Raw genomic sequence first — 22,614 nt, forward strand, 5'->3', positions numbered from 1 at the left:
TCTGCCTCTACATCCTCCCTCCTTCTCTCTGCCTCTACATCCTCTCCCTCCTTCTCTCTGCCTCTACATCCTCTCCCTCCTTCTCTCTGCCTCTACATCCTCCCTCCTTCTCTCTGCCTCTACATCCTCTCCCTCCTTCTCTCTGCCTCTACATCCTCTCCCTCCTTCTCTCTGCCTCTACATCCTCTCCCTCCTTCTCTCTGCCTCTACATCCTCTCCCTCCTTCTCTCTGCCTCTACATCCTCTCCCTCCTTCTCTCTGCCTCTACATCCTCTCTCTCCTTCTCTCTGCCTCTACATCCTCTCCCTCCTTCTCTCTGCCTCTACATCCTCTCTCCTTCTCTCTGCCTCTACATCCTCTCTCTCCTTCTCTCTGCCTCTACATCCTCTCTCCTTCTCTCTGCCTCTACATCCTCTCTCCTTCTCTCTGCCTCTACATCCTCTCCCTCCTTCTCTCTGCCTCTACATCCTCTCTCTCCTTCTCTCTGCCTCTACATCCTCTCTCTCCTTCTCTCTGCCTCTACATCCTCTCCCTCCTTCTCTCTGCCTCTACATCCTCTCCCTCCTTCTCTCTTCCTCTACATCCTCCCTCCTTCTCTCTGCCTCTACATCCTCTCCCTCCTTCTCTCTGCCTCTACATCCTCTCTCTCCTTCTCTCTGCCTCTACATCCTTTCTCTCCTCTCTACCTCTAACATTCCACTCTGCCGCTACATCCTTTTCTACCTCCTTCTCTCCGACACCTAGCTCCCCGAAGTTGTCCCCTCTCCTAAGAGACAGGGTCGCAGGCGACAGCTTGTTTTCGCCGACCCTCACACGCAGATCTCCATGGAGGCAATGCAGTTGCAGATCAAGGACCCTCTTGCTGAGACCATGCCCCTGGTAAGACCACCCACCCTCCTACCAGGCACCAGAGGAATTCACTGAAGGATTGATTCTTCAAATCAGTCAAGTATCTTTGTCTGGGTATCTAAATAGATCTTTTTGTTTTGTTTTAAGGAAGTACTGTTCAGTAGGCTGGTCACAATAAAAGGCCACTCTAAAATGTGCAGTTTTATCACATAGCACAATGCCACAGATGTCGCAGGTTTTGAGGGAGCGTGCAATTGGCAGCAATGTCCACCAGAGCTGTTGCCCGTGAATTGAATGTTCATTTCTCTACCATAAGCCGTCTCCAAAGGTGTGTCCGAGAATTGGAATTGGAAACGACTTTGGAGATGGTTTATGGTAGAGAAATACATTTTCAATTCACCGGCAACAGCTCTGGTGGACATTCCTGGAGTCAGCATGCCAATTGCACGCTCCCTCAAAACTTGCGACATCTGTGGCATTGTGCTGTGTGATAAAGCTGCACATTATAGAGTGGCCGGATCTGGCCTGCGGGCCGCCTATTGGTGATCCGTGCTTGAGGAAGTGTAGTTGACCTCTTTGCCTAGTATTGCTGTCTCTCTCTCCCAGTCCAAGGTGCTGATAGACCCCGCCTCCCGGTCCACGGCCGCCCCCGGAGAGCTCTTCAGCGCCCCCGCCTGCCGTGAGTATCTCATACCTCTACTGAGAGAAACTTGGATGACAAGGTCTGACGTTTCAGCGTACCCAGAGGTAGACATAATGGATCTTTCCCAGCGTATATATGCCACCGCAGATGATAGTGATGATATATTGTGAGTTGGTGGACATTGCGGTCTAGGGAGGAAGTATGCAGTTCAGTCCATGATGGATAGATGGACCCAGGAAGGGACGATTGGACGGATGGGTGGATGGATGGATAGATGGATAGATAGACAACCCTTGTGGCGTTTTTAGAGAGAGCGATCACATAAGTAGATGACTACGATTAAGATAAGACAAGTTTGCTTATCTTCTCTTTGCCCCCACCCCCACCCCTCCTTACCCTCTTCCCTAACACAGCTCACCTCCACCCTGACCTCCTGTCACTATGGCAACAGTGTGCTGTCCTCAGGAAGAAGAGCAGCAGGGAGGGGGGAGACTCTGAGGTCGACGTAGACATGGGGGTGGAGAAGGACAGAGAGAGGAGGGGCTCTGGCGTGAGAGGGGTAAATTCTTTATTTCTGTTGACTATGACCGCATTTGTTTTCATTCAACCATCAATCAATGAACATTAGTTTTTAGTAGGGATGTAACAATGCACTCAACTCACGATTCAATACGATTCACGATATGAGATTGTAGCCAAATTAGGACTATTTCTCAGACAAAAACTACAAAATACGCTTATTTGCACCTCTTCATTGCCAACAAAATAAGGAGTTATTATACTGTATTGTTTGTTTTTGTTGGCATATGGGATGTGTTCAGCTAGGCTCAAATCATATTTTCCAAAAGTATTGCTGCTGATATGTAGTTCCTATCTATATCCATATCTATTTGCATGTTCAAATGCATTGCCATAGTTGACATTTTGATGATGACCCTGCATGCATGCAGAATCACTTCTTCAACTGCATTCCCAATGTCAATGTAGCTAGCTAGTTTAGCTGTACACTTACAATAACACACCAACACAGCACCGACAATGCACACTTCAACAACAGTATTGCAAGACGAGTGCATCAAGCTACAACGTTATTCCACCACCGTTCCCCACGTTGGTTTGTTTGTTGATATACGTCGACCCATGATTCATCCAGATTATTGAGAGTACATTCTCTGTCACGACACAACATGTCTACAGTGCATGTGTCGATGAGTGTCCTCTGTACACAGGTCACACGAGAGCTGAGGGAGTCAGGACGAGCCCCCTCTGAAACCTCAGGTCAGACACCAGGGGATCTATCTCAAGTTTCAAGTTTATTGTTACATCACATTACACAAGTGTAAGAGAGTAACATTCTTAGGCTTCGGTTCCTGACATTATGTTGCAGCACAAGACATAAGGCAATAGACATAATTCAAGAAAGTAACAGTAGTACAGGACATACATGGAGAAAAAAATGGGCATAATACCAGATAAAGGTGACAATAGTACAGATAAGACAGAATACACTAGTGGTGCAACTAGTGATAATAGATAGTTCAGTAGTAAAGTGGCTAGGAGCTTAAGGTTTCTGTAGTCCGTTTACATGGGGTGTGCTTGGGGAAGATAGTCAATTGTCTACTACAGTGGGCTTGATCATGAGCCTGATCGATCACATGTTTCTTTCAGCTGTCTCAGAGCTCCAGGAAGTGTCCAAAGAACACACTCCGGCCAGCAGACGGTGAGAGATGAGAAAAATAATTCAGTGAACATTATCTCTCTAGAAAGAGGATGAGAGCGACTGAAATATAAATTGAATATTAAATATAGATTTATTTTTTTTAAAGGGGGGGTTAGTAGGAGTGGCTTGACATCTATGGCCCTGTCCATAATCCCAGGTGCCATTTTTTACATTTTGTCAGGGTGTAGAGGGCAAGTAGCAACGTGTACTAACATTTTCATGTCAAAAGTCAATTCTTAGAATTGTAACTGATGGCTAATGGGTGAAGATACTCTACCTAATAATGGTGTGTGTGTGTGTGTGTGTGTGTGTGTGTGTGTGTTTATGTGTGGGGGGGCAGGTCTCCCATAGAAGAGGAGGTGGTGGTGGCTATGGAGGACATAGTGGAGGAGTGTGTCGACCTCCCTGAGAGAGAACCAGAGCTCACCCCTGAGAGCCTGCTGAGGTAAATGTCGATGGGTCCGACTGCATTTTTCACAATCAGTTAGTTGATGGATGCTAAATGTCATTTATCGATCGTGCATGCTATATTTATGCTGACTTAAATTATCTTGTTTATTCAAACTCGTATCTATGTCCACGATGTAAAATAAATAACCATTTCATAGGTGTGTGTTTGAACTGTGAAGTTAGTCATGTCAGTTTGCCTGTGTCTCAGCATCACTGGAGATCGCTGGGTGTTTTGTTTTGAAGTATTGAAGTATTACAGTTGCCAAATGGTGGTATGTGAATTTACTATTGCAAAGTTTACATTGAACAACATTATCGTGAGCAGTGGCAATAGCCCATGGCAACAACTGAGAGGGGATGAATGAACTCAGCGAGGTTGTTATGTAAATGAATGAAAAAACACGGCCACATGCATTTTTTAATCTCACAAATACTGAGTACTTGTAATGGTTTTTTTCGATTTGTCGATTAGATATCTTTGTATCGATGCGGAAGTCCGTGATTGACTGATAGATAAATGGATCAACCTAACCCGTCCCTACCGAGCACCCTTCATCAGAGAACCACAGGTACACCACTATCAATGCTACAATAAACACTCCTCTCTCCTCTTCTTCATCTCCCTCTCCAGAAAGGTGTCATTGGAAGAGGACTTCCACTCTCTGCTGCCCCCTGATGCAGACCGCAGTACTGCAGCTCAAATGTTCTTCCAACTGTTAGGTGAGGAGTTGAATGACTGAATTGATGATAGAGTGCCATATAATGGCGTGTTAAATTGGATTTAAATCTGAAGATTGCTCCCCATTGCTGTCAGGATTGCAGAGTCTCTCCCTATCTTCTGCCATAGACTTCATCTTTTCAGGCTACACCTTAACTGTCCCTCCTTAAACCTCTGAATCCCCCTGTTCAGTTTCTCAACTGTATATTACCAAAAAAGGTGTCCACTAAATTCCAAAAATGTAAATGGAAAGACTGACTTTACTTTCCACTTCACTTTTGGCCCTGAAAAGTGGGCTGACCTTATTTATTTTAGAATAGAACTTTGTTGTCCAACCAAAGGTGGACCACTGTTTGGGGCTCAGCTCAGGCATTAGACACTTGTAGGACTACATAGGGGTAGTGGTGGTCTAGTGGATAGTGAGTTGGACTTGTGATCGGAAGGTTGTGAGTTCAAATCCCGCCTGAAGCTCCCGCCTGAAGCTCCCGCCTGAACACTACTAGTGTGCCCTTGAGTAAGGCACTTAGCCCTCAGTTACTCCAGGGGGAATGTCCCTGTAATTCGTAATTGTAAGTCGCTTTGGATAAAAGTGTCTGCTAAATGGCAAAATTATTAAATTTAAAATTATTACTACATGGGGTCGGTCTTCTGGTTCTGGTGTGTTCTGACCTGTATGCCACTGTGTTTGTCCAGAGCGGGTGACTGGCAGAGAGCTGGGTGTGTGTCAGGGGCATCCCTACGGCCCCATCACTGTCATCCCCTCCCACTCCCCCCGGACAGCCTGAGGTACAGAGTGGGACCTGGACACACACACACACACACACACACACACACACACACACACTTTCACAAATGCACACCATGCGGGTTCACACACCCAATCACAAATACACAACAACTGGTTCACACAAGATACACACATACACTTGATTGACAACTTTCACAAATTTACACTCACAGGCACTCACAGTGATACTGATATCCACCAGGTGCTTAGATATTATACAGGCACACAGACACACACACACACACACACACACACACACACACACACACACACACACACACACAGCATTTTGTACAAACGGAAGAGAAAGATTTCAAGATGTTTTTGTGTTTGTTACGACGTCTAATAGAACTGCCAATCGCCTGTACTAAAATCGAGAGTTTGTCTCAGATTTCTTAGTACCGACTGAAGTGTTTACATTTGTACCCCAGGAAAGAGATGTGTTATAGACGGAGACTATTTTTGGGATAGGTATGGATTTATTTTTGACTACAGTTTCTTTCAGCTCAGCCATGCTGAAGTGCCACAGTGACGTTACACGACGTCCGTCTGTACATTCCACACCATTTCAATGTTGTTGTTTTTTTGATACCGCAGTTACATAATGCCTTTGTATTGAATTAATGATTTTCTGCATTTAAACTGTCTTGAGTGTTGAGGAGACTTGCATTAAATCTAACCAGTTTATTTATCTAATCAACTATTCTACTAATGGATGTCCCTTGACTGAAGACACCTTAATGTGTTAAGTGTTTTAGAGAAACTCAGGAAATGCACAATTTCAGCACAATGTGAGTTCCTCGGTTCTGTGGCCAGAATGCTAAAACAGAGGTTTTCTACATGGCAGCCTTACAGACTACAGCACAGACACGTGTCTGTACCTGTACCTGTACTGTAATGTTTTAGTCTGGTTGTACCACTGCATCTGCCCTTGTATGACTTAATAAAGTGATCTCACTACTTGAGAGCTTGTGGAATGTCTCGTCTTGCACTTTTGTCTATAAATCTTCTGTTCTCTCTCTGTCAAAACAAGTCTAGTATATATGTTATGGTACATGTGGGAACACGGTACATGTGGGAAAACTAGGGTTAGGGTTAGGTGCTAGGGGGCTATGGTTAGGGTTATGTGGTAGGGGTAGGGGTAGGATTAGGGTTAGACATGCCAGCATGTACCAAGTCGACGTAGCACCTAACCCTACCTCTAGTTTTCCCACATGTACCGTATTCCCACATGTACAGTAACACATACATACATTGAATCTATCTACTTAACACATGACTTGAGTCCATAAACCTCCTATAGATTACTCAGTATTATGAAAATGTTTTAACCATTTGATCCCTTGCCATAAGAGACTCAGGAGGTACAGGATCCTCAGGCCCTGTACCAGCAGGCTCCAGAACAGCTTCTTTCACAGAGCTGTCACTCTGACAAACAATCCACCCCCCCACACACACACTGCTGAACACCCCCTCCCCCGGGGTACAATGAATCTGTATCACCCCCCCCCCACACACACACACACTGGGTACAATGACCCTCCCCCCCCCCTCCTTTGATATAGCCACTATTTATACAACTGTACATAGCTACCTTAACTGTACATAGTTCATAACTGTATACCGTACTTGCCATACTGTACCTATCACTATCACTGTCATGTTTTCATGTTCTTATATCACTATTTGCACCTCTGGTTAGACACTAAACTGCATTTCTTTGTCTGTTACTCTGCAATGACAATAAGGTTGCATCTGATCTAATAGGTCTGCAATAGGGTCTTGACTTGCCCACTGCCAGACATCTCACCTCCCTGCCCCCACGGAAATAAAGACTAGATAATTCCCAGAGGCCTTCAGACACCTAATGAACATGTTGGATGGGGGTTGGAGGGGAGGGGGGAGGTCTACTGCAGGTACCTGTCGGTAGACATTCGTCTGAGTAGCTTTTTACAATTACTGCATTTTACCTGCCTGACGCTACTATATGTGTTTCCACCCAGACAAACAAGGTATGTTGTTGTTCCCTACAATAGTTTGAAACGAAATGTTTTAAAAGAAAACGGCAACTGTAACTGCAAACGACATTCTGCTGCATGAACCTGACCTCTGTAGGTGTTTTGAGAGGGAGTCGATGCTTGTATGTGTTTTCTATGGAACCCTTTCGCTTTGACAACACGGTAACAGTGAATAATGTGCTTCCATTTGTGCAAAGATGTATGTAGAGAAATAGGCAGGTAGAGTTGTACTTTGGGTGACACAGTCGGTGGGGTAGGCCTGCCTTCATAACGGAATTGTATTTAACTTAGGAGCGGACAACTTATTCAGTTTTGGTAGTGTCGATAGGACGCACTGATGGAAATGCGCATGCGTTGAACGTTCAATCGTTGAACTACAAGCCCTTGTAAGTTACATTTGACCATGTTAGATGTTGTCAACAATGTTGACATGGCATATTATGTTTGTGTCCCTGTGATGCCTTAAATGTATTCCAGTGCTTAAGTTAACCCGAGAGTTCAATATCTTTGAATTGCCGATTTATTTTAAACCCGGAAATGAATAGCACTCCATTTCCCGTCGTACCCTCGTGCGAAATTGTTTTGATATGTATTGTAATATGTTGTAAATAGTATCATTGTTACACTCTCCTAATGTGGTTAAGGAATGGATTAATACTGGACACATTGAAAGTCCGGCGTGACATGAATATCACCATAGTGGAGATTAGTGTCTCTGTGAACGGCTTGTGTCGATCTCCTCTGTAGAAGTCAGTACACTCTGGTTTCTCTTCAGATCGCATAAATCTTTCGCCTTTTACTAAAGATTTCCGTGGAGAGGAACATTATGAGTATCAACTAATTTTTGTTATGCCCTGCTTTACGGCGGGGCTTCCTACACCTGTGAAATATAAAGTATTCTCCTTCACTTGGATAACATTAGGTGTGAGACCCAACACGTGTTTTACATGATCACATGGTCATTCATTGTTACAAGAGATCATTTTACATTGTTCTCAATAAAGGGTATGTCTCCTGACATAGCGTCTTTTATACTTCTGCACATTAGATACTGTACATAAACTACCTCAGTGTACACAGCTCTGTATATAGCTCATAACTGTATATACCTCTAAACTGATGTTTACAACACTACCTCTGCACTTACTGTATATTACATATAGTCACCTATCCCTTTCTATTTTATATCATGCCCTTATATCACTATTTGCACTATTTTGGTTGGATGCTAAACTCATTTCGTTGTATTGTACTTGTACTCTGCGATGACAATAACGTTAAATCTAATCTAGTCTAATGTTCTAGCAGGTCTGTTTTAATAGAAGAGTTACTCTGTGGTAAGTCAAAAATTCGTCGCGTCCTCTCCCCCATCTTCTTTTTTAACAAAGACAGATAAGAAGAACAGGGAACATTCCATCGCGAGTGAAGCGAGCAAGCGGAAAAAAATTTGGCCTCCTCAATTCTGGAAGTCACCAGCCTCCACTGGTATATATATATATCTACCTATCTAAATGAGTTATGCATAAGCCTTTATAGGCTGGGCACTAGGTGGGGCTACGTGCCTGCCAGTGGAGGCTGGTGACTTCCAGAATTGAGGAGGCCAATTTTTTTCCCGCTTGCTCGCTGTATATACCTCTAAACATCAGTTTAGAGGTATATACAGTTATGAGCTATATACAGAGCTGTGTACACTGAGGTAGTTTATGTACAGTATCTAATGTGCAGAAGTATAAAAGACGCTATGTCAGGAGACATACCCTTTATTGAGAACAATGTAAAATGATCTCTTGTAACAATGAATGACCATGTGATCATGTAAAACACGTGTTGGGTCTCACACCTAATGTTATCCAAGTGAAGGAGAATACTTTATATTTCACAGGTGTAGGAAGCCCCGCCGTAAAGCAGGGCATAACAAAAATTAGTTGATACTCATAATGTTCCTCTCCACGGAAATCTTTAGTAAAATGTGTTTTTTATTGGTTTTTATAAAAACGCAACACCGTGTATACAATCAATTAATCAAACAATCAGACATTTAAGACATTACATTCAACAACAACCAACATTAAACTAACTAAAGTGCTCAGTGTTCAGTGTATTGTCCAGTGTAGTGTAATGTTCAGTGTTCAGTGTTCAGTGTCCAGGTTCCATTGTCGGTAGGAGGCAGGGGTAAAAAACCTGTTCGCTGTGCATCCGGGAAAAAAATTCCCCTGCAGCCCTCTAGTTGTAGAGCGACTACTATCCAGTTTGCCCACCAGTGCAAAGCCGTGGCTCCCCCACCTCCCTCCCCCGAGGGACCCCACACACCCGACTCACCCGACCCGCCCCACCACCGGCGCATCCGGCCCAGCCCACCAGGCTCAGACTCCTGTAGCCCTTCACGAGGCTAGCCGGACCAGGCGCCCCAGCGGCGGAGCAGATCGAGCACGCAGGCCGACCGGAGGCCCCTGAGGAGAGGCCCAGAGAGCTCGGCGCATGGCAGGCAAGCAGAGGCGAAAAACCTGTACACAGCTTATCCAGGGAAAAAGCTCCCTGGCTCTTCTCAGCTTGTTCCGGGCTGGGGGTTGGGGGTTGGCGGGTAGGGGACTGGGCCTGTAGCTGGGGGCCTGGAGTTGGGGGGGGGTGGCCCGGAACAGGGGGTTTGGGGTCGCTGAGTTGGAACCTGGGGTTGGTGCTGGGGTGACGTGGTGGTTCCCGCCGGTCTCTGCTCCTGGGTCTGGAAGCCTGGGTAGGTGTCAGAGCTGGATATGACATGTGCCTGAAAAGATACAGGAGTGAGAGAAGGGAGGTGTGCCTGGTTTGTGTAGTGTGCATTTTGGTGTCAGGCGGGTGATCAGTACTTCCCTGTGACCCAGTGGTGTTGGTCATCCTGGTGCTGGTGGTGCTGGCAGAGACGGCTGGTTCGGCTGTGGGTTGTGTGTGGTGATATTCTGGTGAGGGTAGGAAGTGGGTCAGTGCTGTGTACATGTGTAGGTGGTGGAAGGTGCAGTAAACTTCCCTGTTGGTGTTGTGCGCTGCTCCTCTCCTGGTCCTTGTGATGGTGATACTGCTGACCAGGGCTTGTGCTGGAACGGTGGTGAAGGTGATAGTGCAGGAACTGGTGGTGTAGTGAGGTAGGCCCGGGGTGGGGGGGGGTTGGTCGATGCGGCGCGGCATGGGGGGGGGTTTAGAGGATGACGTCCTTCCATCTCTCCACCCCCCACACCGCTCTTGCTTGATCCGGGTTATTTTTAAAGTCAACAATAGCATGGTCCCTGAGGCAGAGGGTGATTCTCCTCCTCAGGGTTGTCAGGTGGACGCTCTGTTTCTGATAGACCCTGATGTTCCTCGTCTCCCAGAGTACCTGCTTGACGGCGCTGATGATCCTCCACTCTTGTTGTAGTTGGGGGGTTGTGCACCCCCCGGGAGGACCATACAGGATGTTCTCGCCCGTCAAGCGGGGCAGGGTCAGCAGGCTGTTTAGGGAGACAGAGGGAACAAACAGGGCCCAGACCCGCCTGGCCACGGGGCACTCACAGAACAGGTGGTTAATGTGTTCTGTGTCCGTGCATCCGTGGGGGCATTTCTCAGTCGTTGCGATGTGCCGCCTATGCAAGAATTCCCTAGTGGGGAGACAACCATGAGCAGCCATCCAGGCAATGTCTTTTTGTTTATTGTTAGTACATTTATGATTAATGTTTTTCCATACCTGTTTGGAGTCCACGGCTGTGCTGGCCTTGGGGTGAGTAATGGTTTCCTTCGACCTTATGAAGGTCATAATGTCTTTGTATTTCCATGAGGCCAGCCCAGCCGCGGACAATCCTGTCTTGAAGGCAAAGTCCCTCCATATCTTGTAGACAGGAGGGGGGTCCCAGCTGTAGGGCACAGTGTGATTTATTGATGCGGTCACCCTGAGTGTCCGGAGGATGGGTGTGGCATAGTATATTTCAAAGAACCTGGCTTTCCTATCTTTGTTGTTGATGTTGTTGATGAGGTTGGAGAGTCCCTGTGCCCTAATGATGTTTAGGATGTCTGGGACCCCTTTCCCCCCATTCTCCACTGTTTTGTACAGGGTGGTGCGTTTTAGTTTTTCCATCTGGCTCCCCCAGACAAAGGTAAACATGATCCTTTCGATGGTTTTGGATACTGCTCTGTCTGGGGGAAACACCCTGCCCAGGTAAAGGAGAATGGCAAGAACAATAGCCTTCAGGACCAGGATCTTGCCTGTCATTGTGAGAGGCCGTGCACTCCACTCACAGATCTTCTTTTGGACCTGGCGGATGGTCTCCTTCCAGCTGCCGGAGGCTCCTCCATCTTTCTGGTAGGTGATCCCCAGCAGCTTAATGTTTTCCGTCTTTACAGGGAAGGAGGTTGCCAGGTTCTCCTGCCAGTGCTTCGACAGAAACAGCTCACACTTACCCCTATTGATCAGGGCGCCCGTGGCTGCACAGTAGTCCTCCACCACTTTCGTTGCTGTGGAAATGGAGCGACTATCCGTGCCGACGATGGTAATGTCGTCCATGTACGCCACCACCTTGAGCCTCTCCCCCCGGGCCCCTGGTAGAGGGTAGCCCATGATGTTGGGGGAGCTCCTGATCTTCCGTAGGAACGGCTCCAGGTAGATGACGTACAGTAGAGGGGCCAAGGGGCATCCCTGCCGTACTCCAGCTTTGATGGGGAAGGGGTCTGTCAACTGGTTGTTGATCCGAACTCTGCTCGTGATGTTGTTGTAGCAGAGTTCGGTCCAGTTGAGCAGGTGCTGGGGGAAGTTCATGCCTCTCAGCACCCTCTGCAGGAAACCATGGTTAACCCTGTCAAAGGCCTTCTCCTGATCCAGGCTGAGAAGGCCTAAAGGGGACCTCCGCTCCTGGGAGTGCAGGATGAGGTCTCTCACCAGGAGCAGGTTGTCGTTGATGGACCTACCGGGGACGCTACAGGTCTGGTCAGGGGCTATAACTGAGGGGAGGAGGGTTTGAAACCGTTGGGTGAGGGCTTTTGTCATAATTTTATAGTCCACTGGGAGGAGATTGATGGGGCGCCAGTTCCGGAGGTCCTTGAGGTCCCCTTTCTTGGGGATCAGTGTGACCGTACTCTGTCTCATTGACTCTCCAAGCCTCCCTTCCCTGTAGACGGCTTTGAAGACCTCCGCCAAGTCCTCCTTGAGGAGATCCCAGAGAGTCTTGTAGAACTCTGCTGGGATCCCATCCGGTCCAGGGGCCTTGTGTGTATTCAAGGAGTGCACGGCCCGGGTGAGCTCCTCCGTGGTCAGCTCTGGGTTCTCACTCTCACCACCCTCGGGGACCCGGTCCAGACCATCCAGGAAGGTGGCCATGAGAGTCTCGTCGGTTGTCTTGATGTTGTAGAGACTCTCGTAGAACTCTCTTGCCACCCCCGGGATGTTGCCTCTGTCTGACACGGTGTCCCCATTGGTGTCGTATAGGGACAGGATAGGCTTGTGTTTTGACCGTGCCTTGCGGAAGAAGTGGCGTGTGCATTTCTCCTCCTCCTCCAGGCCCTGGAGTTTTTCCCTGAACTGTTTCTTTTGTTGTTGCTCCCGGTAGAGGGTGGCAAGGTGTTGTTTGGTCTCAGCCAGTTCTCGGGCCACATCCAGACCACCCAGTTGTAGGAGACTTAGGCGTTGGAGGGCCGCGTTGTGGTGTTGAAACCTGGCCCTCTGTTCTGCCGCTTTCCTCCTTCCGACTGACCCGAAGTAGCCCTTTGTCCTGGCCTTAACCATCTCCCACCACTCTATCGGGGAGTCGAACAGTTCTTTTAGGGTCCTCCACTCCAGGTAGCGCCTGGAGAAGGAATGCACCACTGTTGGGTCCTGAAGGATCGATGTATTCATCCTCCAGGTACCCCTACCCGCTCTTGTTTGGCCATCCCATTCCAGGGACACTGTCAACATCCTGTGGTCCGAGAAGTGGGCCGCCTGGTCAGGGTTCCCATCCTCAGACCTGGCGAGAGCAAGAACATGTCTATCCTGGAGGAAGAATTCCCGGAGGAACTCACCCTTGTGTGTGTCGGCGGGGAGGTGCCACCGGCGTCTACCAGTTGGAAGTCGTCTATGATGGACTGAAGTTCTGTAGTGGATCGGTCTCTCCTGGGCCTGCTGCGGTCCTCATCCCGGAGGGCACAGTTGAAATCTCCCCCCACTAGGACTGGTGTGGGGATGAGGAGGAGAGACCGAAGTTTCTTGAAAAGGGAGACTCTCTTGGCCACGTTGGTTGGGCCGTACACATTGATGACCCTCAGCGGTGAACCCTGGATCTCTAGGTCCAGAACCAGGATTCGCCCGCTCTCTACAACCTCCCCCTTTTTGGTCTGCAGAAAAGGGTTGGCCACCAAAATGCCGACCCCATCAGCTCTATCAATGTTTGAGCCTGACCAGAGAGAGTCCCCCCGTGTCCATTCCTCCTCCAGGGTGGCGTCCATCTCCTTGAATGGGATGGCGCACTCCTGGAGGATATACATGTCTGACTGATGTTGGGTGATGTACTGGTAGACGACCTCCCGTTTGTCTGGTTGCCGGAGGCTTCTGGTGTTGAGAGATGAGATTGTTATCCTCATGGTTCTTGGATTTGGTTTGTTCCAATTTTTGCTAAGTTATTGCACATGAGGTTGAGGCCCTCCAACGGGTCGTTGGGGGCCAGATAGTGTGGTACCTCCCCTTGGCTGCTCATGGTGTGGGGGTTGTCTCCCCTCTGACTGCCTGGTGGCCCCCTCATCTGTGTTGTTGATGAGGTGATTTTCGGTGGCCCGTACGGTCCGGTGAGCATGGACTGGGGGTGGCTGGTGGGCTGTGCAGGGTGAGGAGCATGTGATGACTGGAGAGAGGGAGAGGGTGGGGAGGAGGGTTTGGGGGGGGGAGCCGGCTTACCTGTATGGCGTTGGGGTTTGGGTTCTGGAGTAGTCTTTTTGTCTGGTTTTTTCCGGATTGCCTTTTTTTGTGGTCTTTTGCGTTTTGGTTGAGCCAAGCTCCAGTCATTTTCACTGTCTGATTGGGAGGGGAGGTGGATCTGCGGTGTGCTGCTGGTGGCTATCTCAATAGAGGCCGGCTCCCCCTTCATGGTGTTTTTGCAGGGGGTGGAGGTGGCAATGGGGTTTAGGAGGGGGTGGGTGTTGAGGTTGTCTGTAGGGGGTGCTGGGACGGTTGGTTCCTCTCCTTCTCCTTCTCCGTCGCTCGAGCTCTGATCGTCCCCTCCATCGCTCGGGCGCCGGTCCTCCTCCGTCTCTCCCTTCTCTTCCTCCATGTTGGGTGTGGGTTGGGGTGTGGGTTGGGGTGGGGGTTGGGGTGGGGGTTGGGGTGGGGGTGGGGGTTGGGGTGGTGGTTGGTTGGATTTATAGCCCCGGGCTCTACTTGCATAGGAACTTGGGCAGTCACGGTAAAGATGCCCCTGTCCCCCGCACAGGTTGCAAGGTCTGGTCGTGGTGCACTCCGACGTCGGGTGGTCTTGGCGGCAGATTTTACATACCACGGCCTTGCAGGCCGCTGCCAGATGGCCCAATTGGCCGCAGTTCCTGCAGAGCTTCGGCATACCGTAGTAGTAGACGGAGCCCCTGTTGTTCCCCAGGTTGATGGTGCTGGGGATATGTTGGACTCCGCCTATCCCCTCCGGGTCCGGACGGAGTTGCACCAGCCATTTCTTGGCCCCCGTCCACACTCCGTCTTCATCCAGGACCATCCGGGCCCCCGATTTAAGGGTGGCATGACGGTGTAGCCACACCTCAATATCATATTCCTGAATCACCTCATTGTGGAATTGAATTGTGACCACTTTTGATTCTAAATCCGTTAGTGGGTGGGCTGTAAAACGGTTAAGTGGGGGTTTGTGTTCATTAATCCTATGAAAGGTCCAGAATTCCTCTAACAGTTGGGGGGTTTTAAAGCTCACTTCAAAACATTCATTCGGCCCAGGGGGCTTCACCAGGCAGTTTAGATCAGACGGCACAAAGCCCATACCTCTCTGTAGAACCGCCCTGCTGAATTCCAGGCGGGTCATCGTTGTTACTGGTCTGGCAGTCTTCTGTTGGGGGGCTCCATCCATGGCAGCCTCCTCAGTTGGGTTGAGCGTCAACCTGACGGCGTTGTAGCGCCGCATCGCTCCAGGGTTCATCGTTGGAGTGGGGTGGGGGGGGTGGGGGATCAGGGAGGAAGGAGGGAGAGGAATAGGGTTAGGGGGAGGTTGTAGATAATTCTTTTGGGGGGGGGGAATAGGGTACTTGCCGTTAGGTTAGGGGTGTTGTTCCTCTCAGGTCCTCACGGCAGATTTTGGACTCTGGCTTGGGTCTGGAACTGGGTTCCCGTCTGGGGACAAAAGAGGGACACCTGAGAGCGAGTGGGGACACCAGGTGGCCAAAGACCTACGGTCTTGAAAGCACTCCCCTGTGTCCCTCTCGCTCCTAGCTTAGATGTTATAGTTGTCCTCCCTCCTGGTCTGGTTGGGGTCCACTGGCTCAGCTGGGTCGGCTGGTGGGTGTTGGGCCCTCTCTCACCTCTGGCGTGCTTGGGAGAGTCGAGGTCTTCGGAAGCTCCTCTCGGGGTCCGGCTTTTCCGCTCTTTTGAGGGGGGCTGCCCAGGGGCCGAACTCGTGCTCCAGTGGCGGGCAGGCCACCTACTGAAAGAGTCGCGGTCTTTGGAAGCTCCTCTCGGGGTCCGGCCTGTCCGCTCTTTGGAGGGGGGCTGCCCAGGGGCCGAACTCGTGCTCCAGTGGCTCCAGTGGCGGGCAGGCCACCTACTGGTCACCTACTGGAAGAGTCGCGGTCTTTGGAAGCTCCTCTCGGGGTCCGGCCTTTCCGCTCTTTGGAGGGAAAGACCTGCTAGAACATTAGACTAGATTAGATTTAACGTTATTGTCATCGCAGAGTACAAGTACAATACAACGAAATGAGTTTAGCATCCAACCAAAATAGTGCAAATAGTGATATAAGGGCATGATATAAAATAGAAAGGGATAGGTGACTATATGTAATATACAGTAAGTGCAGAGGTAGTGTTGTAAACATCAGTTTAGAGGTATATACAGTTATGAGCTATATACAGAGCTGTGTACACTGAGGTAGTTTATGTACAGTATCTAATGTGCAGAAGTATAAAAGACGCTATGTCAGGAGACATACCCTTTATTGAGAACAATGTAAAATGATCTCTTGTAACAATGAATGACCATGTGATCATGTAAAACACGTGTTGGGTCTCATACTTAATGTTATCCAAGTGAAGGAGAATACTTTATATTTCACAGGTGTAGGAAGCCCCGCCGTAAAGCAGGGCATAACAAAAATTAGTTGATACTCATAATGTTCCTCTCCACGGAAATCTTTAGTAAAAGGCGAAAGATTTATGCGATCTGAAGAGAAACCAGAGTGTACTGACTTCTACAGAGGAGATCGACACAAGCCGTTCACAGAGACACTAATCTCCACTATGGTGATATTCATGTCACGCCGGACTTTCAATGTGTCCAGTATTAATCCATTCCTTAACCACATTAGGAGAGTGTAACAATGATACTATTTACAACATATTACAATACATATCAAAACAATTTCGCACGAGGGTACGACGGGAAATGGAGTGCTATTCATTTCCGGGTTTAAAATAAATCGGCAATTCAAAGATATTGAACTCTCGGGTTAACTTAAGCACTGGAATACATTTAAGGCATCACAGGGACACAAACATAATATGCCATGTCAACATTGTTGACAACATCTAACATGGTCAAATGTAACTTACAAGGGCTTGTAGTTCAACGATTGAACGTTCAACGCATGCGCATTTCCATCAGTGCGTCCTATCGACACTACCAAAACTGAATAAGTTGTCCGCTCCTAAGTTAAATACAATTCCGTTATGAAGGCAGGCCTACCCCACCGACTGTGTCACCCAAAGTACAACTCTACCTGCCTATTTCTCTACATACATCTTTGCACAAATGGAAGCACATTATTCACTGTTACCGTGTTGTCAAAGCGAAAGGGTTCCATAGAAAACACATACAAGCATCGACTCCCTCTCAAAACACCTACAGGTCAGGTTCATGCAGCAGAATGTCGTTTGCAGTTACAGTTGCCGTTTTCTTTTAAAACATTTCGTTTCAAACTATTGTAGGGAACAACAACATACCTTGTTTGTCTGGGTGGAAACACATATAGTAGCGTCAGGCAGGTAAAATGCAGTAATTGTAAAAAGCTACTCAGACGAATGTCTACCGACAGGTACCTGCAGTAGACCTCCCCCCTCCCCTCCAACCCCCATCCAACATGTTCATTAGGTGTCTGAAGGCCTCTGGGAATTATCTAGTCTTTATTTCCGTGGGGGCAGGGAGGTGAGATGTCTGGCAGTGGGCAAGTCAAGACCCTATTGCAGACCTATTAGATCAGATGCAACCTTATTGTCATTGCAGAGTAACAGACAAAGAAATGCAGTTTAGCGTCTAACCAGAGGTGCAAATAGTGATATAAGAACATGAAAACATGACAGTGATAGTGATAGGTACAGTATGGCAAGTACGGTATACAGTTATGAACTATGTACAGTTACGGTAGCTATGTACAGTTGTATAAATAGTGGCTATATCAAAGGAGGGGGGGGGGGGTCATTGTACCCAGTGTGTGTGTGTGTGTGTGGGGGGGGGGGTGATACAGATTCATTGTACCCAGGGGGAGGGGGTGTTCAGCAGTGTGTGTGTGGGGGGGTGGATTGTTTGTCAGAGTGACAGCTCTGTGAAAGAAGCTGTTCTGGAGCCTGCTGGTACAGGGCCTGAGGATCCTGTACCTCCTGAGTCTCTTATGGCAAGGGATCAAATGGTTAAAACATTTTCATAATACTGAGTAATCTATAGGAGGTTTATGGACTCAAGTCATGTGTTAAGTAGATAGATTCAATGTATGTATGTGTTACGGTACATGTGGGAATACGGTACATGTGGGAAAACTAGAGGTAGGGTTAGGTGCTACGTCGACTTGGTACAAAAAAAAGGCTCACAACATTCACCACAACATACTACATACAATCAATGACATGTCAAAAGCACTCAAACACTATGTCAATCAGACACACAACATACAATTCAGAACAATACTTCATCCATTTCTAATATTTATCCTGCAGAACAGCACTCATACACGCGTGTGGCGGAAAAAGGTACTACACGGAGGCCAGGCCTCCTCTGCCCACCCATTTTCAGTGATTTTGAAAAAAATTGCATTACATTGACTTCTATGAGAAACCACTTTCCTAGGGGAGGCCTGGCCTCCGTGTAGTACCTTTTTCCGCCACACGCGTGTATGAGTAATAGAAACGGATAGGGATTCTGGCCTGTAGGTGCTTTACAATTGCAATATTGGGTTTTAGCCATGGAAAAGATTTATGAACAAAACGGAAATAATATTAATAAATAATATTAATATACAAAAATAATAATATGTTTTTTGTTAAATAAATAAATAAAATAATAATATAATTATTGCTTTTTTAAATCTCTCTCTCTCTTCTCTCAAATTATTGGGGAGGCCAGGCCTCCTCCACCTCTATGGAGGAGCCTCCACTTATATATATATATATATATATATATATATATATATATATAGATAGATAGATAGATAGATAGATAGATAGATAGATAGATAGATAGATAGTTGAATTGAATTTCAACTTATTTTTTATAGGGTCTCTGATTTGCTTAGGAATCAATTACACACTGTGATGTGTTACACACAGATGAATCATCCAGATCAATGAATTGTCCAATTATAGTTGTATTTCCCTTGCCTGGAATGAGTGGTTTACGCATAACTCACACACTGGCACAAGCTTAGATCCATTTTCCATGCCACTGAGTACACACCCACAGACACACACACACGCGCACGCACACACACACACACACACACACACACACACACACATACGCACGCACGCACACACATTCACACACACCCACAGACACACACACACACACGCACGCACACACACACACACACACACACACACACACACACACACACATACGCACGCACAGACATTCACACACACAAACAGACAGACACACACACACACACACACACACACACACACACACACCCTTACCCTCGGTTCTCTTGGCCAGTTCTCTAGTGAAGAGTATGTTAGCCAGCTTGCTCTGAACATAGGCCCTGACAGTGATAGTCCTTCTTGCTGTTGAGGTCATCAGAGTGGATGTTGCCCATGGAGTGAGTCATTGACTGTGTTTACATGCACACCATATTCCGATTAAGGTCAATATTTGGGTTATTGTAATATTCCGAATAAGGTGTTTACATGTCACAATATTCCGATTCAAACAGGCATATGCCAGGGGTCTTAATCGGAATATTGCTGAATCGGAATATGGCCTTAAGCAGGTTTGGTATGTGTTTACATGACTCTTGCCGAATCAGAATATTGAGCATATTCCGATTAATACAGGGATATGGTGTGCATGTAAACGCAGTCAATGAGGAGACATTGATGACCCAGGAGGGGGCCGAGGGCTTCAGCAGGTCCAATGGGAAAGTTAGGAAGAAGTGACCTGGGAAGAGGAGTTACAGTAGGTAAAGAAATGGCCACAGGTTTTATTCAGTCAATTGATTGATTGATTGATTGATTGATAGCATTGGATTTGGGAGCAAATATCTATACACGTACACTACAACATTGCCTCTTTTCATGATCCAAGATAGAGCAAAAAAGAAAAAAAACGATGTAGCTGATAAAAGTATCAAGAATGCTGGTGAAGTTGCGGGGAAGTCATGGCTTTGCAGAAACATGCGCAGCGATAGCCCACATACATGGACTCAGGTTTCAAGTCACGCTTGCCTATTCTATCCTGTCTTCCCTCCTAAATCTGTGGAATGTGAAAAGGACACATACCCAAAAAGTTTTTAAAAGAGACAAATAAGTATTGTTATACTATTGTAGAGCACTGGCATACTCGGGGGGGGGGGTGGCAGGGGGGGCGACCACCCCTCCTGGTGCCCCCACGGTTGAAAAACGTCTGTCTTAAGTGCCATTTTGAGTGTCAAAAATGCCCTTTTGAGTGGCGAAAATGAGAGGACGTGCCCTATTGGTGCCCCTCCAATGGTCTAAACTTGACCATGTGCCCCCACAGTTGAAAAACGTCGCACATCCTGGTTAAGGCTTCTTTAAAACCATTACACATTGACAGAGTATGGAAAGACAATGGCAAAACATATCCCTTTCCTCCAGAAATCCCAACCACCAGGTTATCCATTTCAATTTTACTCATAGGACATACTTCACTCCATATCTGCTACATAAAATAAAGACCATACCTTCACCTAACTGTACTCTTTGCACCCGAAATACAGTTGGCACCTTTTTTCATATGGTATGGGAATGCCCGGGAGTGGCTGATTTCTGGAGGACAGTTTGTGATGCATTGTCCCTGATCCTGTCCAAACACATTCCACACTCACCAGTAGTCCTATTGTTAAATGACAGTTCAAACCTAGATTTAAACATCAAACAAAGACGCATCTGGCTGGCCGGCCTTACAGCAGCCAAAAGGCTTATAGCTTGCAGGTGGAAGTCACCCCATTTCTTGACCACGCAGAGGTGGATATTAGACTACATAGACATAGCCAGCATGGAACACTGGATAGCCAACAGGCATCATGCAATTTAATGCTGGGACCAAACTATAACCATCCTCAAGACACTACTATAGGCTAATCGATTTGCTCCCCTTCCATAGGGTCCTGTAGGGGGGGGGGGGGCTGTGATTGGGTGGGGGGTGGTGGGCGGGGGGCTGTGATAGGGTGGGGGGTGGAAGGCGGGGGGCTGTGAGTGGGTGGGGGGCGGGGGGCTGTGATTGGGCAGGTGGGTTGGAGGTTTGTGGCGGGAGGGACATGTGTGGGAGGAGGGGGAGGTAGGGGACTGCTGGGGTAAAGGGAGATTGGGAGAGGGGGGGGGGAGGTTTCTACTGGATTTTTGTTATTCTATTTCTCTTTTGTTCATTTACATGTGACCACTCCCTTGTACCATTCCCTGAAGAAAAATCAATAAAAAATTGATCACAAAAAAAAGAAAAACGTCGCACTAAAGTGCCCTTTGGAGTGGCAAAATTAGAAGATGTGCCCTATTGGCTGCCCTTCCAATTTAAATTTAATTTTAAATTTAATTTTAGCCATTTAGCAGACGCTTTTATCCAAAGCGACTTACAATTACGAATTACAGGGACATTCCCCCTGGAGTAACTGAGGGCTAAGTGCCTTACCCAAGGGCACACTAGTAGTGGTGTAGCTTCAGGCGGGATTTGAACTCACAACCTTCCGATCACAAGTCCAACTCACTATCCACTAGACCACCACTACCCCCACCTACCCCACCACTACCCCTTCCAATGGTCTAAACTTGACCATGTGCACTGATGGGGTCCCATGTTGTGCAGGAGGTGCCCTTTTTTTTATTTTCGCCCCTGCCCTTCAAACAGCCTGAGTCCACCACTGTTGTAGAGGGAATATTTCTATAAAAGAGAATAAACTGATTATCTTCACTTGACAGCCAATACTGTAATACACCTTCTAGTGCTTGAGGCATTCAAGCAAAATTCACCTCAGGTGCAATCCACACCCTCTTAAATGGCAGGTGAAAATGTTGCTATTGCAGCTTTTCTTTTTTTTTCTTCTCTGTGAGGAGTTTCCGGTAGTTTCCAGGGAGGCCCTCGACAGCACCTGCAGCTTAAGGTGGATGTCCCCAGGCCATCTGATATGAGTAGGGTAACATTGCCTATAGACACTTTTTAAAAGTCTGTGTTGTATTGATTCTAGGCCACTCTTAGCAATGATGACTGACATGGCCTCATAGTATTGATGGATTATCCAATTTAATGATGATGTGTCGGCAATAACATTCTACTGTATAGTACTGTAACATACTGTAACTCAGACGTCAAATCCTGCACACACCATGGTGCAGGGTTATGAATTCACAATGTACTATATTCACTTGTAAAATAGACACTATTAGAGCAGTTGAACCTCGAAGAGTTGCACGTGTTTTTTAAGTGGTATGGTAGATACTCACTGGTGACATGTCCCCAGCCAGTGACTTAGCAGGACAGAAGACAGAAGACAGAAGACAGAAGACAGGGATCCGACAGAATGAGTCTCCCTGCCTCCAGCTTGATCAGGGCAAATGATGTCATTACTGCAGGAGACACACAGGCAAGAGTCAGCATGACATGGCACATCATTTACAATTATTTTGTAAGAAATGTTGTACTTATTCCATAGCATACTTAGATCTTGTTTGTTTCACTATGCAGACAGAAATACAGTTTTATTTCTGACACCAGATTTGACATTTTGTGACAATGAGTAATACAGTTGACTATGAAATGCCTTAGCACTCTCAAATGTGTTTGTTATGCCGAAGAATGTAGATATCCAGATTTAGTAGAA

The sequence above is a fragment of the Nansenia antarctica genome, assembly GCF_963989245.1.
Source record: "Nansenia antarctica genome assembly, chromosome: 12".
Classification (NCBI taxonomy): domain Eukaryota; kingdom Metazoa; phylum Chordata; class Actinopteri; order Argentiniformes; family Microstomatidae; genus Nansenia; species Nansenia antarctica.